General features: G+C 38.4%; 1 protein-coding gene and 1 pseudogene across 11 annotated transcripts in view; one reads left to right on the top strand and one right to left on the bottom strand.

Moving 5' to 3' along the window:
* LOC146403580 (uncharacterized) overlaps nt 1-16,734 on the top strand; it is a 688,950-nt gene that overhangs the window by 3,430 nt on the left and 668,786 nt on the right. The gene's annotated exons all lie outside the window — the stretch shown is intronic.
* Nucleotides 16,121-16,220, bottom strand: LOC146403583 (U6 spliceosomal RNA; annotated as a pseudogene).

Here is a 16,734-nt window from a genome sequence, read left to right as displayed (position 1 = left end):
CTTCTTTTTTGTTCCTGTATTTTTATGTTAGGTAGGTGGGCTGCTTTTCATTGTGAATTCTTGCATGTATAATGTGGTTCAAAATTTATTTCCATTTAATTAAAACTTTTCTTTCAGTAGCTGAGTTTAGCTCATTTACTTACAAAATAAAAGTGATACTCAAAAGCCAGTTGTACAATTTTTTACAAAATTACTTGTGATGAAAGCTATTTTCTCTTACCCTTTCTAACCCTCCGAATTCTCAGAGGCCTTTTTATAAGAGGAATCCCTTCAGCCATTTATGATTCTACTTGTAATGAAGGGTTTCTACACACCCATAGAGGATGTGTTTAGATGTGGCTTTATTTTTTATTGGTTTATTTTTCCTTTTGATCTTATGTATCTACTTTCTATTGTGCTAATCGAGAATTTAGCTAAGTTTCAAAACATATTCACAAATGTTGACAGTTAAACACCTGTCACTTGACATGGTTATAGTTACAATATAAGATTCTTAAATGTCTATTTCTTGATTTCTCAATGTCTTATTAATGAATACATAGTTCCTAAATGAATTTTCTATTTCTAGACTTCTCTCAATTTTACCTAAAAATTGTGTTACTATCAGTACCACATTTACCTTCCAGCAAAATTGACAAATAGATCTTTGTCTCCTGTGTTTCACCAACTCCCACAATGATATCTTTTCTAGTTTGCATCAACTAAATGCAATGACTTTTTGCATACTTATTTGTGGTAGAGCTAGATATTTCTTACTGTCCTTTTTCTCTTAACAGGAGAATAAAAGAAAAATAAAGCCTGTGCATTCTTTGCTCAGTTACTAATGTCTTCCAGTTCCTTAATAATTTTTTTTTCTGTTGCTTGGGACACATTTTTTTTTTTTTTTTAAGAAATCCTTCTTGGATTCTTGAAGGCAATTTTTTCCCCACCATGTGACCAATTACTTCACAAAGTACACATCTGTTTCCTTGCACTTCGCTGTTTTGTAGAGTTTTGTGCTTTTTTAAAAAAAATTGCAAGATCTTCCTCTTTCATGATTTGCTCATTTTACTTGAGTACTTCATCAAGTTTTAAAAAGGGTGAGTGGGAGCTATAATAATACACATTTTTTTGGCTATAAGTAAAAATTAACTAAAATTGTCTAAGGCAAAAAGGAGAATTATTCATTTAAGAAAAGTCCAGGAATATGACAGTTGTGTTCAACATCTTAATAATGTCATCATACCTCAGCCTCAATTTTACCTTCATGTGTGGACTTTTTAAAACAGTCTGTCTTCCCAGGATGGCCCCTGAAAAATCTGGACTGACATTAGTCCAGGCTTAAGTCCAGAGAAAGCTTGTCTCGATAGTAATCATGCCACTGTGTAAAAGCCACTGAGCATGTCTCATGGCTGAAGGGGGACATGTACCTACTTCTGACTGAATCAACCCCTCATGGAGTTGGTACCTGTGCCTGGAATCACCCAAACCACTTACATGGAGCTTGGAAAAGGAGTAGTTCCCAGATGAAAATCTCTGTGCTAATATTAGAACAAAGGGGAAATGAATGTTTAGAATACAATAAATGTCTCCTTTGGGGGATGAGAGTCCTTTTTATATCTGTATTTTCAGTTTTGCTATGGTAAGAAACAGTCTCAAAATCTCAGTGACTTAGAGCAGCATGGATTTATTTCTGGCTCACATTGTCTGAGGGCTGTGGATGAGCTTCAGCTTTGCTTGAGTCAGTGTGGCTCAGCTTGGCTCAGCAGCTCGCAGTCTTCTGTATCAGAGCCGCAGGCTGGTAGAGTAGCCCCTGTCTAGCTTATGGATTCTCACAGCCAAGGGCAGGGATGCAAGGGTGATGTCAAATCAAATGATGCAGTAACATTTAAAGCATCTGACGCAGATCTGGCTAATACCCTGTCCATTCACATCTCAATTGCCAAAGCACATCTCCCCGGTCAAAATCTGTGGTCAGTGCCATGGCAATATAGTCTTAGGAAAATCATAAGTCGACAGACAGGGATGTAGAATCCTATTATGAGGCCGGAGTGAATATTTTTTGTTCACTATACAATCTATCACAGGTGTTTAGAATTCTGGATTCTGGATTTCCCTATAATTTTTGAAGGTGTTTCCATTTTTGGTATCTACTTTTACTGATAAAAAATACGAAGCTGATCTGGTTATTACTCTTTCACAGCTTGTTTTATTTCTTCTAGAATTTTAAGGATGCCCTGTTTGGTGAAATTTTCATTTACTGTCATCAGCTATTTGGGTTTGCTTCAAGTGGTTAAGTCTAAACATTTCTTTTTTGTTATGTAACAGGTACATCCCTTGTTTTAATTGTTTTTGCTGTTCTTTCTCTTCTATTTTTGCTAATATGGAAGGAATATAGTCTATATTCACTGTTCTTTTCTAAAAGTGATTATCTCTGTATCTTTGTATTGCATAATTTTTTTCTAGTTGTTGGCTACAAAGAGTAAACAACGTCTTTGATTCCCTACTGTGGAAGATTAAGGACTGCTTCACCTTTCCTTGTCTGGCCACTTCTTCCAATTTGGGGCACACTCTGGGGTATTTTTGCCCCTCTCTTATTTTTCAAAGTATTGAGTTTTATTCCTATAATTTAAACACGTACCTTCTGTTTTACAGCCAGTTGTTAGAATTTTTAGAACTTAACTATGTGTTTATCTGGATGCAGAATACTCTTCTAATCTTTTCATTCTTTGACCTGTTGATTCATATGTATTTTAATTCATTTTTTAGCTTGATTCCATTTTCAGATAGACTCATCAAAAAGGCTATACAATTTAAAATCCTTTTATATTCTAAAATGTCTTGTTTTTGTTTTCTTTGTATGTGAATGCTGTGCTTGTTTAGAATATATTAAATATTTTTCCCCTGAACATCCTTTAGATATTGATTTTTTTTTCTTATACTTTAATGTTGTGCTAGAAAAGTCTGGATTCAAAATGATAATTATATGTGTTTTAAGTTTACAACATATACCAGTTTATGTCTCATTCTCAGGGGTTCTGTCTTTGACCTCTTTGACTTACTGTAAACTCTCCAACCACATAACCAAGATTTGCTTTGCAGCAATAGCTCCTTTCATGCTTTCTATTCTGTTTATTCTCATTGTTTTGTTAGGGATATCTCCCATTTGATTCTCCCTTTATATTTGTTCTTCCTCTTTTCAGTGTTTTAATTTTGGCAAAATTTTGCCAGGAGTTAGTCTTTTCTTTTAAAGTGTTAAATTTTCACATGTTGGAAAAATCCATCTTCTTTGCTTCTGATGATTCGATAGGAATTATATGTCTTTGGTACCATAATAGTATAACATAGTAATTCAGTGTTACATTAGAAGGAATCTTAGAAGCTACACAGACACAGTCCTCCTTTTATAACTAGAACCAGGAGGAGTTCAGAATGAAGAAGTTACGTACATCTGGTCCCACAGTCTACTGCCTCCTTACTGGGTTCAGACTACAGAACCCCAAACTAGAAATCAATCAATGAGGAAAGGAAAATGGTTCTTTATTTTTCTATTCTGTTTGTTTCTTGTCTTCAGTCATCAATATTTAGCATCATTTTAGTGGACTGGGAATCATGGCATCATGGTGGCCACTCCATATGTGTATATATATATATATATATAGTGCATCAAAGAACCAAGTGAATTTTGTGTGATAACTATAGAGCATATTTTGTTTCCTCAAATCCTTTTCATATAAATACAAATTATCCCGAGTGAGTATTGTTGAGTTTCCACAAATTCATTATCCCCCACAATACAAAATATAATCTACGTTAGGTCAAAAAGCCAGGAAACTTAGATGACTCAGGTTCGAGTCACAATTTCTCCCGCTTATTCTAAAACAATCAGCTCTCTAGTCTGACCTTTATTAACACATTAGGAAAAATAGATTAAGACATGGTTTGAGAAACGGCTGTTTCATATTGAAGAACTTTAGTCAGATACATGCCGATTTAGTCTCATCAGAAGGAAATTAGCACATTAAGTTTCCATTAGGGAGATTCCGTATTTTTTGAACATTTTAGTTGTTAGTGATACTGAGAACATTTTTTCATTCTTCACCTTATGGACCCAGAAAAACTGACACATTAAGTAGTTATCCTGAAATTGTTTCTTCTTTCTCTGTTCATCAGGCAGTCCTCTACTGGCTCACTTTAGTGGTCATCCTAGCTAAATCTTTACAACATAGCAACAAGAAAGAAATGAAGTACAGATATGACAAATCTTTTATAATTTAACATCTATCTATATATATATAATCTATGCTTTTCCATATATATAGTTTTATATATATATAATCCTATATGTTTGTATATTTCCTCTAAAACATTTAAAATGTTATAGTAGAAAATCAGCATATGGAATTATATATTATTAGATCTTACTTTTTCTCTGATAAACCCTAGGAATCATTAAAAACACAAATAATTATATTATGAATTAAGCTTATGCCACATAAAATCACTTAAAGAATTATTAATAATTAATATTACTAGAGTTCAGAGCTTATAAAACTGAAGTTTATAAGAAAGCATCCCGACCTACTTTTTTGCTTTCTTTTCCTTTTAAAAAACAAGAATTGGCTTAGCTATTTGGCTTATACTCAGATATATCTGTCTTAGAAAAATATTTTTACATAATTCTTAGCTTCTTATGTAAGTGGTTAGGGTGATTTACAGAATAAACATTCAATCAAATATGCTTCAAGAACATTATTTATCCATTCTCACAAACACCGTATATCAAAATTTCCTATGTGCTCATGTATTTACCCCAGCCCTGGAGATCAACTTTTTCACAACAAAACATTGCTGTTGCCAAGATGTTGGATTAATGGCTATGTTTACCTTCACAGGAATGGAAAGTACCAAACAATGCAAAAATTTAAGCTTGGAGGTCTGACTAATGCCGCAGAACTAGTTGGAAGTTGCTTAACTCAAGCAGTGTTTCTAAAAAGAAAAAAAAGCAACTCTGAGTCTTGTTCTTTGCTGGTCGTTGTCAGTAAACATATTTTATACCAGCGTGCCTATCTTTATCCTTCTTTGTGTACATTAACTCTGTATATTTTGGGGGGTATACAGTGCAGAATAAAATAGTTCTTTAGGTTTGATCATAATGTGAGCATCTTTAGATCTGCCAAGTTGTCAGTAGCATGAGCCGTGGGTGGGAAGGGAGAGATCATTGGGTTTGTATAATACCTAAAGTAAATGTGTTTTCCTATAGCTGGTTTGCTCAAGGGCAGGGCTGTTATGACAGTGAGGAATGTCCAAAGGGATAAAAGTCAGGCCTAGTCCAGGCAGGTTTCAGTGCATAAAAGAAGGATTTACCAACCAGTGAATGTTGATTTTTCAGACGGGTGACTTTTTCAACAAGGACCCTCCTTAGGCACTGGATAATGGGAAGCAGGACTCAGTTCCTGGGAGTGATGGTTTTTCCTGGTTACATGGTGTTAGGACAGGGTTCTATTCCTCCTATGTCCTTAAATCATCGGGGAGAAACATTGAAGAAAAAATAATAATCATATAGATTACCCAGTTGGTGAGGGAAGGGAGGAGAGGGAAGAAAAGAGCAGGAAGCTCTGAAGACACTTGCAAAGCGAAATAAGAAGCTCCAGAGTTGACTAGAATTGACCCAAGATACGGGTTTCATTGAAACAAGAGCGGTCCTGGGTTATATCCTCTGGTCGAACAGATGTTGCTAATTTCCTTTTGTCTTACTCAGAAGTGGCACAAGAATTAAGACTAATTGGGGTAAGGGCTGCTTTGAGCAATTCCAACTACAGTGAACTTAGGACATCAGGGGGAAAATAATCAATAAAAATAGCCCATCTACATTTGCGTTATCTCGGTAAGAGCGGAAACATGATGCTTTATGATTTATAAAACAGCTAAATCTATTTTATAGGCAATGCTTATGTGGGTTTGGTAGGATTTAGTGAATTGTGAGATAATTTTCCAAAGTTTGCATTTAAATTCTGCTGTAGAAATACAGACTCTGTCAGGAAGAAGGCTTTGCTATACAGTATCAGTTTCTTTTTGTTGTGTGTATGTTTTGTTGTGTATCTATCACGTCTCAGTAACCCTCCCTATTTGTGCATGCTCACTGCCATCACTAAGCACAGTCTCCATGAAAGCCTGTCTTTTTTCAACAAAGAACTGGTTCGGAAAAAGCCTCGAGCAAGATGTGTTGAACCAACAGTATCCCATTATATGCTCGGGATGATTTAGAGTAATGGGACTTCTAGGCACTGGTCAAATGCAAGCATCTATGTGAAAATTTATGGTTGCAGTACTCTCTTGCATATGCATAGGTGTCCTCCTCCCCTAGCCCCCATGCTTTTAGCACAGTACTTACAGTTGCTTTTTTTATCCCTATAAATAGTATTGTCAAGGCATTAGAAGTTGATGGTTTTCACTCACACTTCTTCACTCCTCTTATGTGTTCCGAGGCATAAATAAATGTAAAACTTACAGTGTATTTGGAAACAATTACTTTCTCTTTTCTATACTCGTCATTTTTCACAAATAGACAAGTAGATAGATGGCAACTATGAGCTTTCCACATGAAGGATAAATAATTTTCTTCATCACACACCAAAAACCTACCTGGCATATTCCTTAGTCTTATATTAAGTAATGTGATTTGTCCTGGGAAGAGTAATTGTTTCTGGGAAGCGCAACATTAATTAAGACCCAGTTTCTCACAGAACACTGTGAACCAGCTATAATGGAAAAAAATAAAAATCATTATTAAAAAAATAAATAAAGACCCAGTTTCTCTCATGGGTCTGGCAGGTAAAATAGATTGTAAAGAGTGAACAGTAAGATAATCAGATAACTAAAATAGAGGGTTAAAAATGTTTAAGAAAGAGTGGATTCTGGGAGTTCCCGTCGTGGCTCAGTGGTTAACGAATCCGACTAGGAACCATGAGGTTGCGGGTTCGATCCCTGCCCTTGCTCAGTGGGTTAAGGATCCGGCGTTACCGTGAGCTGTGGTGTAGGTTGCAGACACGGCTCGGATCCTGCGTTGCTGTGGCTCTGGCGTAGGCTGGCGGCTACAGCTCCAATTCAACCCCTAGCCTGGGAACTTCCATATGCCGCAGGAGCGGCCCAAGAAATAGCAAAAAGACAAAAAAAAAAAAAAAAAAAAAAAAAAAAGAGTGGATTCTATCACCTCGTTCCACAGTTCTACCACACTTGCTGTAAATTTTCATTATGTGCTGTGGTCATTCAGGAGCAAAGACTCCCTCTTCGTAATAATAGAATTCAGTAGCAAAAAGTGTATTTGCTATGCAAATATTACCTGTTTGATTTTCTTTGGCAAGTTCTGGGTCAACCGTAACATACTTTTAAATAAAAGCAGGTAACTCTCCCTTTATTTCTTTAACGTATCACTAAAACTGATCATCAGACCTGAAGTAGGGAAGCCATCCGATGCTAAGCTCTTAGTGTAATTACTGCCCAGCATGTGAGAAGTCATTAGACCGAGTTCCCAGGTCAGTGACTGTCATGAATACGTACATCCTACACACTTTGTTAAGAGAAGCACGGATTGTCCACGCCTGCTTCAGGAGTGTTGCACTCCAATGCCTCAGTATAAAATACTGAAAAAGCACCTGTGGGTCTTCTTCTAGCCCTCCCTTGGCCATACCACAGACAAAATCAGTTACGAACCGAGCTGGCAGAATTCGTAAAAATCTCATCTCTCTCTTATTCTCAGTGTCTCTCTTTCCTTCTCTGAACCTGTATCTTGAACCCATCTCCCTTAAGGAACATAAGGCCTCTCTGCTCCTGTCTGCCACACAAAGATCAACCAAGCAAAGTGTAATTGTGTAAAGCTGTGGTTGTGTGATTTCTTTGTCTGAGATAAGGTTATGAAGGGTGTTACAGGAGAACAACTTTGGTCTTTAGTCCAAGTGGGCTTTCCTGCTTTGATGCGGTTCTCCCGGGTGTTCCTGTGTTCGTCTCGAGTCTGTGTTAAGCACCATTGGTTCTGAATTCAGAAGGGAGGAAATGAGGATTTGTCATCTAAACATGGACACACTTTGATGTTAAACAAAAATGTTGAACACTGAAATGGATCCGCAGGTGAACTCAGTGTCTGCCTTCTCCAAGTTTGTGATTGAAATAGGGACACAGTTACTGTAGGGGTCATCGGAACAGCTGCAATATCAGGAAAAATGTGTCTCCGGGCATAGAATGTTAAGTTATCACGGAGACTGCAAGTTGCCTATTGCTTTTTTCAGTTTCCCCTTGCAGATCATTGACTGTCAAGAAGGAAGTTGAGGGATTCCCTTTGTGGCTCAATGGGTTAAGGACCCGACGTTGTCTCTGTGAGGATGTGGGTTCAAACCCTGACCTCTCTCAGTAGGTTAAGGGTATGGCATTGCTATAAGCCATGGCATAGGTTGCAGATGCAGCTTGGATCTGGCGTGGCTGTGGCTGTGGCATAGGCTTCAGCTGCAGCTTCAATTCGACCCCTAGCCCAAAAACTTCCATATACTGCAGGCGCAGCTGTAAAAAGAAAAAGAAAAAAAAAGTTTGTTTCCCAGCATCCTTTCAGCTAGGTGATATCATTTGCTTAAATGCATGCTGATCAGTGGGTTGGAAATTGAAGTCTTAGGTGGAAAGTTTGAGGTAATTTGTCTTAAAGAGAGCTAGAGTGTGTCCTTGTCTTTCCCCTTCTCTCCATCTTGCTATAGGATGCTCCTTCTGCGAGGGAATCTGTTTTGTGGTCTGTGGGGACATAGGTCACACCATACTTATAGTAAAACAAGAGGCTAGAAAGTCACCATTCCCACATCTGGACTTTTTATGAGAAAGGTTTAAGCTTTTATCTTTATAAAGCACCATTTCTGTGATTTCTGTTAGGCACAACCAAACTGACCTTCTGATAAGTGGTTATTAAGTAAAGGAGAGAGATTTGGGGGTTGATAACACAGGAGAAAAGTATGAGTGATGAGTAGGGATTATGTATGATGCTGGATTGATGGGAGCAGAGAGTTCCAGATTAAGGAAACAAAATTAAGGGAAAGCAAAGGGACTTTGCAGAAGTTTTAAAACGGAATATTGTCTAGCTTTGTGGGAGCAGAGAGTATGTAGAGAGAGCCACGGTCTGGAGGGCCTTAAACTCAGACTCAAAAATGATAGCTAATTGAGGAAACAGAGGCTGTTAGAGGTTTTTGGGCCAGGAGAAACCTAATTATTCTGTGCTTTAAGAAAATAAATATAGAAGCCATATTTATTTTCCTTAAAAATGGGTTAAGTGGATTGATGTGGAAAGGGAGACTTAGCAAAAATGTCATAAAAAGTTGAGGGGTGGTGGCAACATTCTGTGAATCTAGTAAATCCACTGACTTGTATACTTTTTTGGTTTTTTTTTTTTTTTTTTTTTTTTGCTATTTTTTAGGTCTGTACCTGTGGCATATGGAGGTTCCCAGCCTAGGGTCGAAGGGGAGCTATAGCTGCCGGCCTACACCACAGTCACAGCAATGTGGGATCCAAGCCACGTTTGTGACCTACACCACAGCTCATGGCAAAGCTGGATCCTTAACCCACTGAACGAGGCCAGGGATCGAACCTGCATCCTCATGGGTACTAGTCGGGTTTGTTAACCGTTGAGCCACGAAGGAACTCCACTGACTTGTGTGCTTTAAAAGAGTGAATTTTATGATATTTGAATTAGTTATCAATATAGCTGTTATTAAAAAAACAAACAATTATGGGGTGCTAGACCACAAAGTGGAAAAACTGCTTTAACTTGAGGATTGGCAGTGAGAATGGAAATGGGAGATACATGAAATAATATTTGGCATTATCAAATGTATTCAAAGACTTGTCTAAGCTAGTGTCTCCAATCCTAGTAATCACCTACTTTTTAGCCACTGGAACTCCTCTTGTTTAAATTGCCATTGATTAAAGATTATTGTTTGTTTTTTGGTTTTGGTCTGTTTGTCTTTTTAGGGCCGCATGCTTGCATATGGAGATTCCCAGACTAGGGGTCCAATCGGAGCTGTAGCTGCTGGCCTATGCCGTAGCTCACAGCAACGCCAGATCCTTAACCCACTGAGCGAGGCCAGGGATTGAACCTGAGTCCTCATGGATATTAGTCGGGTTCGCTGACTGCTGAACCACAGTAGGAACTCCTGATTAAAGATTATTGTTCCCTGGTCTCTTCTTTGATGCAAAATGTAGGGCTTTCTGTAGCATCTGCCACTGCTAAACACTTAACACTTGTTGAAACTCCCATCAGCGGCCTCGTAAGGAATCTCTACTGGGTTCGTCACTAACTTTTTTAGTCATCTTTTATCAGACTCTGTATTAGCCTCCAGAAAAACAAAACTAATAGGAACTATATGTGTGCAGTGTGTGTGTGTGTTGCAGCTTGAGTCTGGAGGTAGAAGTCTGTCTTCCCCAGGAAACCTTAATTTGGTGTGTCTCCAGACCTTCAACTGATTGAATGTCTTGAGGATAATCTGCTTTATTCAAAGTCTACTAAGTGAAATGTTAATCTCATTAAAAAATATCTTCACGGAGATGTCTAGGTGGACGTTTGACCAAATATCTGGGTACTATGGCCTAGCCAAGCTGATAGAAAATATTAACCATCACAGACCCAATAAATGACTTTTGTCCACCCATTAAAGAACTTTTTTCTAGTTTTTAGTCTTTACTTCTCTTTGTTACCTTTTTATTCAGAAATCACTTGTATATGTACTTTCTTTAATCAGCAGCTGCTTGTGTAATCACGCATCTGCTATATTAAAATTGATTTGGTGTTATTTGCATTGAAGAGGGAGATGAGGTCATGATGTTAACAATATGATTTCAGAGAGGTAAAGAGCTTTACAAATGAAATCGGAGAGGATGGCCAAATTGAGAGAATAGGAGGATTAAAAATAGCCATAACCCACGAGGAGGAAATAATAAAAGCTGATGGGTCAGGCGGTGAAACCAATAAAACAAGCCAACTGAGGATAGTCTCGATAGAAACAAAAGAATCAGAAAATTCAGAGAAGATGAAAACTGGGATAACGGCAATTAGATTTGGTGACTAGAAGATCTTTGGGGATTTTATTGGAGAATAGCATGGGTTCATTGAAATAGAGATGCATAGGGGAAAATCGCTTCAAATTTAGAAATTAAAAAACTGCAACAGCAGTTGCAAGGGTGGAAAATCTCTAAAATTATAGTGCTTGGCTAACGTAGAAGTCATTAAACCATTCAGCTTATGAAATGTAAGAACTTGAGCAAAGTAATAAACCATTCTTCCTCAGTTTCTTTAGCTGTAAAATGGGATTTTTATATATCTGTATCTACATTTATATAGAGAGATGGATATATATGTAAAAATTCCTATATAATATTAAAGTGGTTATTTAATATATATTATAAATACATATTAAAGGATTGTCGTAAATATTTAATAAAATTGGATCCATCAACTGGTTGACACGTAATGGGACTACCTAGTCTATGGGCCATTTGGGATGATGGGATTGTCTATGCAGCCACGTCCTCCCCAGAAGTCCAAGTCAGCTTTCTCCACACTGTCCCTGTTCTCTCTGGTACTGAAGCTAGGAGCAACTATTCAGCTGTTTCCCTAGTCAGAGAGATACACGTCAGGTGAAAAATAGCTTGTGTTACATGGAGTGAAGGTAGGATCTTCTCTCATCGCGAGGACTGTGTTTGTCTCAGTCGTTTAGTAACAACCTGCGCTGGTATCTGTTTTCTTCTCAGACCAGGGCTGGGTGACATATAGTTAGGGTCACATTGATTGAACACCTCGTGACTGGATTTCTCAGTTGGGAAACTATTGACATTTGGGGTTGGATAATTCTCGGAGGATGGGAGGTTGCCCTGTATGACCATTGCCTATCAGCATACCTGCCTCTGCTAACTAGATGTGAGTAGCAGCCCTCTTTAACGTGAAATTTTGAAATGTCTCCAGACATGGCCAGATGTTCCCTAGGGTAGGTATAAAATTTCTCTTCCGTTCAGAACCACTGCTCCTAACACTCAAATGCCATGCAGAACCATTCTTTGTATGGCTTCATTTTATAGATGCTTGTACGTATGTGTGTATCTGTATATGCAATGAGTAGGAAGCATTTTTCCTTTAGTTAATTCATAGTATCTCTGTGTCTTTCTCATTGACTGGTCTGACTGATGACTAAGAATATTAGTCCGTAGCTAGTGGGGATCATGGGACCATCTTTAATCTAGTAAAGCTTTCTATGAGAAAGAAAAAATTAAGATTTTGGAGCATGTGAATAATCTTTGTCTCAAATAACTACACTCAGTAAAGAATCCTTGAATAGCATTCCCAGAACCATTTATGTTGTCATCTAATGGTAGTTGCTGGAATTATAGGAAACTCTTTTTTTAGGCAATCCCAGATTGGGTAGGACTAAACATATCCTACTGTGTTTAACAATGGTGCGTATCACACTCAGTGATATTTCTGTAGTAGAAGACTAAAGATTTGGAAAGTCCTTAAACAATATGGCAAAGGATGCCCAACAGGTTTACAAATACTCTAGCTCATCTCTCTGCTGCATTAAGCTTTTGTCCAAGCACATCAGAAACTCTCCAGAAACTCTTCAGAGATTTTTGTAAGTTGTTCTTTTTTGTTTTTACTTTATTTTGTTTAACAAAACAGCCTCTAATACAGGAGAATCCCAGCTACCTAATTCTAAATGCCTTCTTTTTGGGGAGCCTTGAATTTTAAAGTCTAGATTCTTATAGGGGGTGGTATTAATTCTTTCAGAACAAAACTTAAAATGATTATTTCAAAACTCAGTGGACCTTCTTCAAAGCCTCTTGTTTAATGTACGTTGAAAACCTGACTAGTGCTGAAATGGTAGCAGGATCACTTTCTGTACTTTAAGAGTATTAGTCATGCAATTACCTTGGCTAAAAGTCCTTCTCAGACAATTCTTCTCCTTGAAGATCAAACCCAGATGCCTTTTATAGGGCTCTTAGTGACATGCCCTCTGCCACATTTCCCTCTCACTTCCCTTACTCGCCACACTCCCTTCATACTCAATGCTCTAGCCACCTGCTCTCTATGTGGTTTCCACCTACTCTCTACGTGCAGTGCACGTCATGCCTCAGTGCCTTCCCAGTTTATTTCCCTCTTTTATCCTGCATGGAGCTACCTTGATAGAGATTCATGACACAACTCCCCGTGGATTACTCTGGAGGGTCGTCCCTTGATTCAGTTCAAATCTGCATCCAGTGTGCTTCCGCAGAATGGCAGCCCGGAGGCTATGTCTGACCCACCTTGCACTGCAGGGAGTATCTCCAACCAAGAATCCAGCTGCTGTCCTCTGTAACCCATGGCTGCTTCTGCGCCCAGGCTACTCTCAGAGGCCACGTGCAGTCCGTGAGGGAGTGTGGCGAGATGAATGCAGGCTCGTCCTTGTAGACGGAAGCCTGGAGACTCAGGCTTTGCCTCGGGGACTCTTGTGCTTTGCTGAGTTTCCATAGATGACGCAGAAGTCCGGGAAACTCACCCACTTGTCCCTCCCTCTCTCTTCCACTCAGAGTCAGACCTGCATCATGATCTGATGCTTCTCAAATCTCTGCACTTCCTCCCCATGTTCTCTCAGAGTATTTCCCTTAGGAGCATCTTTACACATTTAATCCTGTCTCAGCATCTGCTGCTCGGAGGACCTAGAGTAACACATCCACGCTGCTGTGTGTGTCTCTAACTAGGCACCTAGGAGGCTCTATTGTACTTGCACATTTACCAGTGGACCTCTGTACTAGATTGCTATCTTTTGTCACTGGAGATTGGACTTTCTTTTTCTCTATGCAATATTTAGTAAGAATTCAGTGTGTGTTTGTCAAATGAAAGACTAAATCACTCCCTTTACTGAGACAGGCAACTATGACTAAATCCATTTAAAAAATCGACTTAACTGCAAGGGACTCTGGTTGCTATAGGATACAGAAAGCTATGAAGACAGTTCCTCATTTCTCAGCTTATAATTTTAGATCTGGAGATAGAAAAATATAAATACATTATGCCAACATAAAGGCATGTGCGAAAGAGAAAGAAAAAGGAGTGGTTCTCTAAGAGGGTCAGAGAAAAGAAAATTCATCAGAGATAGTCTTTTACTTGACAATGTACAGATTGTTTACATAGGTAAAGAAAAGAGTATAAAATATCCAAGGAGGATGAAAAGAGTAAATTCTTAAAGATGCGAAGGCTCAGGCAGCCTTTGGGCATAAGCAGAGTGTTCATTAACAGAATGCTAGTTGAAGAGGGTAAGATGAAAGAGAGCTTTACATACCAGGCTTAGGGAGTTCTTTGATAAAATCTTTCCCCTCATTTTCTGTACGGTGCCACCTCTCTGGCCTTCTTGCTATTCCAGGACCATTAAACATGCTTCTGCCTTAGGGCCTTTTCACTTGCTTAGCCTTTAGTAGTATTAATGTTTTGGGTTTTTTGTTTTGTTTTGTTTTTCCTCTTTTTCTCTCTCTTTTTTCAGTTTTTCCTCAAGGATCACTTTCTCAGTGTTTCTTTCTCTGATCGTTCTACCTAAGAGTTCAAACCTGCTCCAGTATTTTCTGTTATGCTTCCTTAGCCTTATCCCAACACAGTGTGTATTTAACATTGTTTATTTTTAAATGTCTTTTAAAGTGTAAGCTTGATAAAGACACATTTTCACTCTGTGGATGAGTAGCCAGTGTGGACTAAAACAATCCACAACCTGAAAGGTGAGAGTTAAGTTTTATTTGGGGTGAAACAGCTCGCGAAGGTGGTGAGGGAGGAGCTAGGATGTATAGGCGTTTTTGCAACGAAGGGCAGGGAGCAAGGAACCAAAGAGGCCTGGGCCCCCTGAAATCCTTCCTTTGATACACATCTCCACTGTCAGGGCCAGTATCCCAGGTTTTCACAGCCTGCAGGACTCAGCGGCTCTCCCCCGCGGCGGTGACTGCATTTACAGAGGAGCATAACATTCTTTACCCTTAACTGCAGACCGGGCTGAAATATCACCCGAGGAGGAAAAGGGGGAATATCAGGATGTGAGAAAGGGCGGTGCGTGCAGCTCACACGCATTTGACAAAAGTCTGTTGCTGACACCCTGAAGGTCACCACCAGCCACAAGGGGCAGACATCACCAGGAAGGATTGTAGTGTTTTTCTAGGTATGAGATGTAAGAATTGGGCACATAAAATCTTCTCCTGGTAATATCTTGACTATCTGAAGGCCTGTTCGTCCAGGTTTCCTAGAGCACAGAGTGGCTCTCTCCGGGTCTCCATCCTTCGTGTGGCATGGGGAGCTCAGGGGTGCTGTGGGTTTGCAGCGGCCGTGGCTCCTGTTTTACTCCAAGTGGAGGCTGACGGCAAGGGCCAGACTGCCGTGCACGCTGGTATTTGCCAGACATTCAAGGAATGTTTTCTAAATAAAGAAAATTATGGAATCGCTAAAAATTCCTAAATGGGTATGAGAGTATTATGTACAATATTGTGAAGCAATGGCTGAAAAAAAATTCCATGAAGCTAAAATTAACAGAAATTTAGGGAGAACTGACATATGAAAGCATAGTCGTTTTCATTGAAAGAAAGAAATCCAGAAAAATAATTAGAAGGAGAAAATAGATAACATTTTAAAATCACATTAGCACCATTTTTTAATTTCTATCATCTATTTATCTGAATATCTGTCTGTATCTATTTGTATGTATATACTGATTTAGCTGTTAACTTTTTTTTTAGTTTTATACTAATTTTTCCAATTAAATTCATTGTGTTTGATCTGTTGATTGAAAATCAAGGTGTCAAATGATGCAGATTGAAATATATGAATACTTCACGGACCTCCCGTCATCACTTTTTCCAGAACTTGGTGATATTTAAAGTTATTGAAGCTTATTAAGAGCCCTTGTTACAGCTCCATCAACTTCATGAAATGCTTGGTATTATTTTAGATCTATTTTTTAAATCAAATACAGAGGTGTTTTTTAAAATTATAGTCGATTTACAATGTTGTGCCAATTTCTACCGTGCAGCAAAGTGACCCAGTCGTGTGTGTGTGTGTGTGTGTGTATACACACACACACACACACACATACACACTTTCCTTATCTTCAGAAATAAGGAACACTTTACGAATTTTCATGGCATCCTTGTGCATGCTAATCTTCTCTGTATCCTTCCAATTCCAGTATATGTGCTGCTGAAGTGAGCACTTGGCTCTAAATTTTTAGATGAGAAAGATAGCCATGAAGAATATCTAAACCAAGATATCTAGTATTACATATAAATGATAATATTTCTATGACAATATTTTACCAAGAATCAGAGACCTAAAAAGTGTAGTCTCAACAAATATTTAAAGAAACAAAAGGATGTGAGTAGAAAACGGTCAGTTGCAATTTTCATCATAAACAAAAGTTGAGACGAAAACAATGAATCCCACTGGTATATTTTTTCCCCCAAGATTGAGGATATTGCCTTCAAAAATATTTCTAGAAAAGTAATGGGATTCCACAGGTTCAAGGTTTTTTGGCATCACCTATGGGAAAATCAGCCCCCCAAAGACCGCTCCGTACTCTTTGAGTTTAATCCTTATTTCCTCTACGATTCCTCGGAACCCTGATCAATATTTCAAACATTAAATTTCAGTAAAACTCATCTCCTTATCTTGACTCACCATGTCTGTAGATGTACATAATAACAGTTATTTTAGGGACCATTTTTTTC

Source organism: Sus scrofa, chromosome 5 (genome assembly GCF_054392235.1).
Source record: "Sus scrofa isolate SSC_HxYL_T2T_F1_AM1 chromosome 5, Sscrofa_HxYL_maternal_Yorkshire_Landrace_v2.0, whole genome shotgun sequence".
NCBI classification, from domain to species: domain Eukaryota; kingdom Metazoa; phylum Chordata; class Mammalia; order Artiodactyla; family Suidae; genus Sus; species Sus scrofa.
Note: the sequence above shows the minus strand (reverse complement) of the source record. Positions and strands in the feature narration are given on the sequence as shown.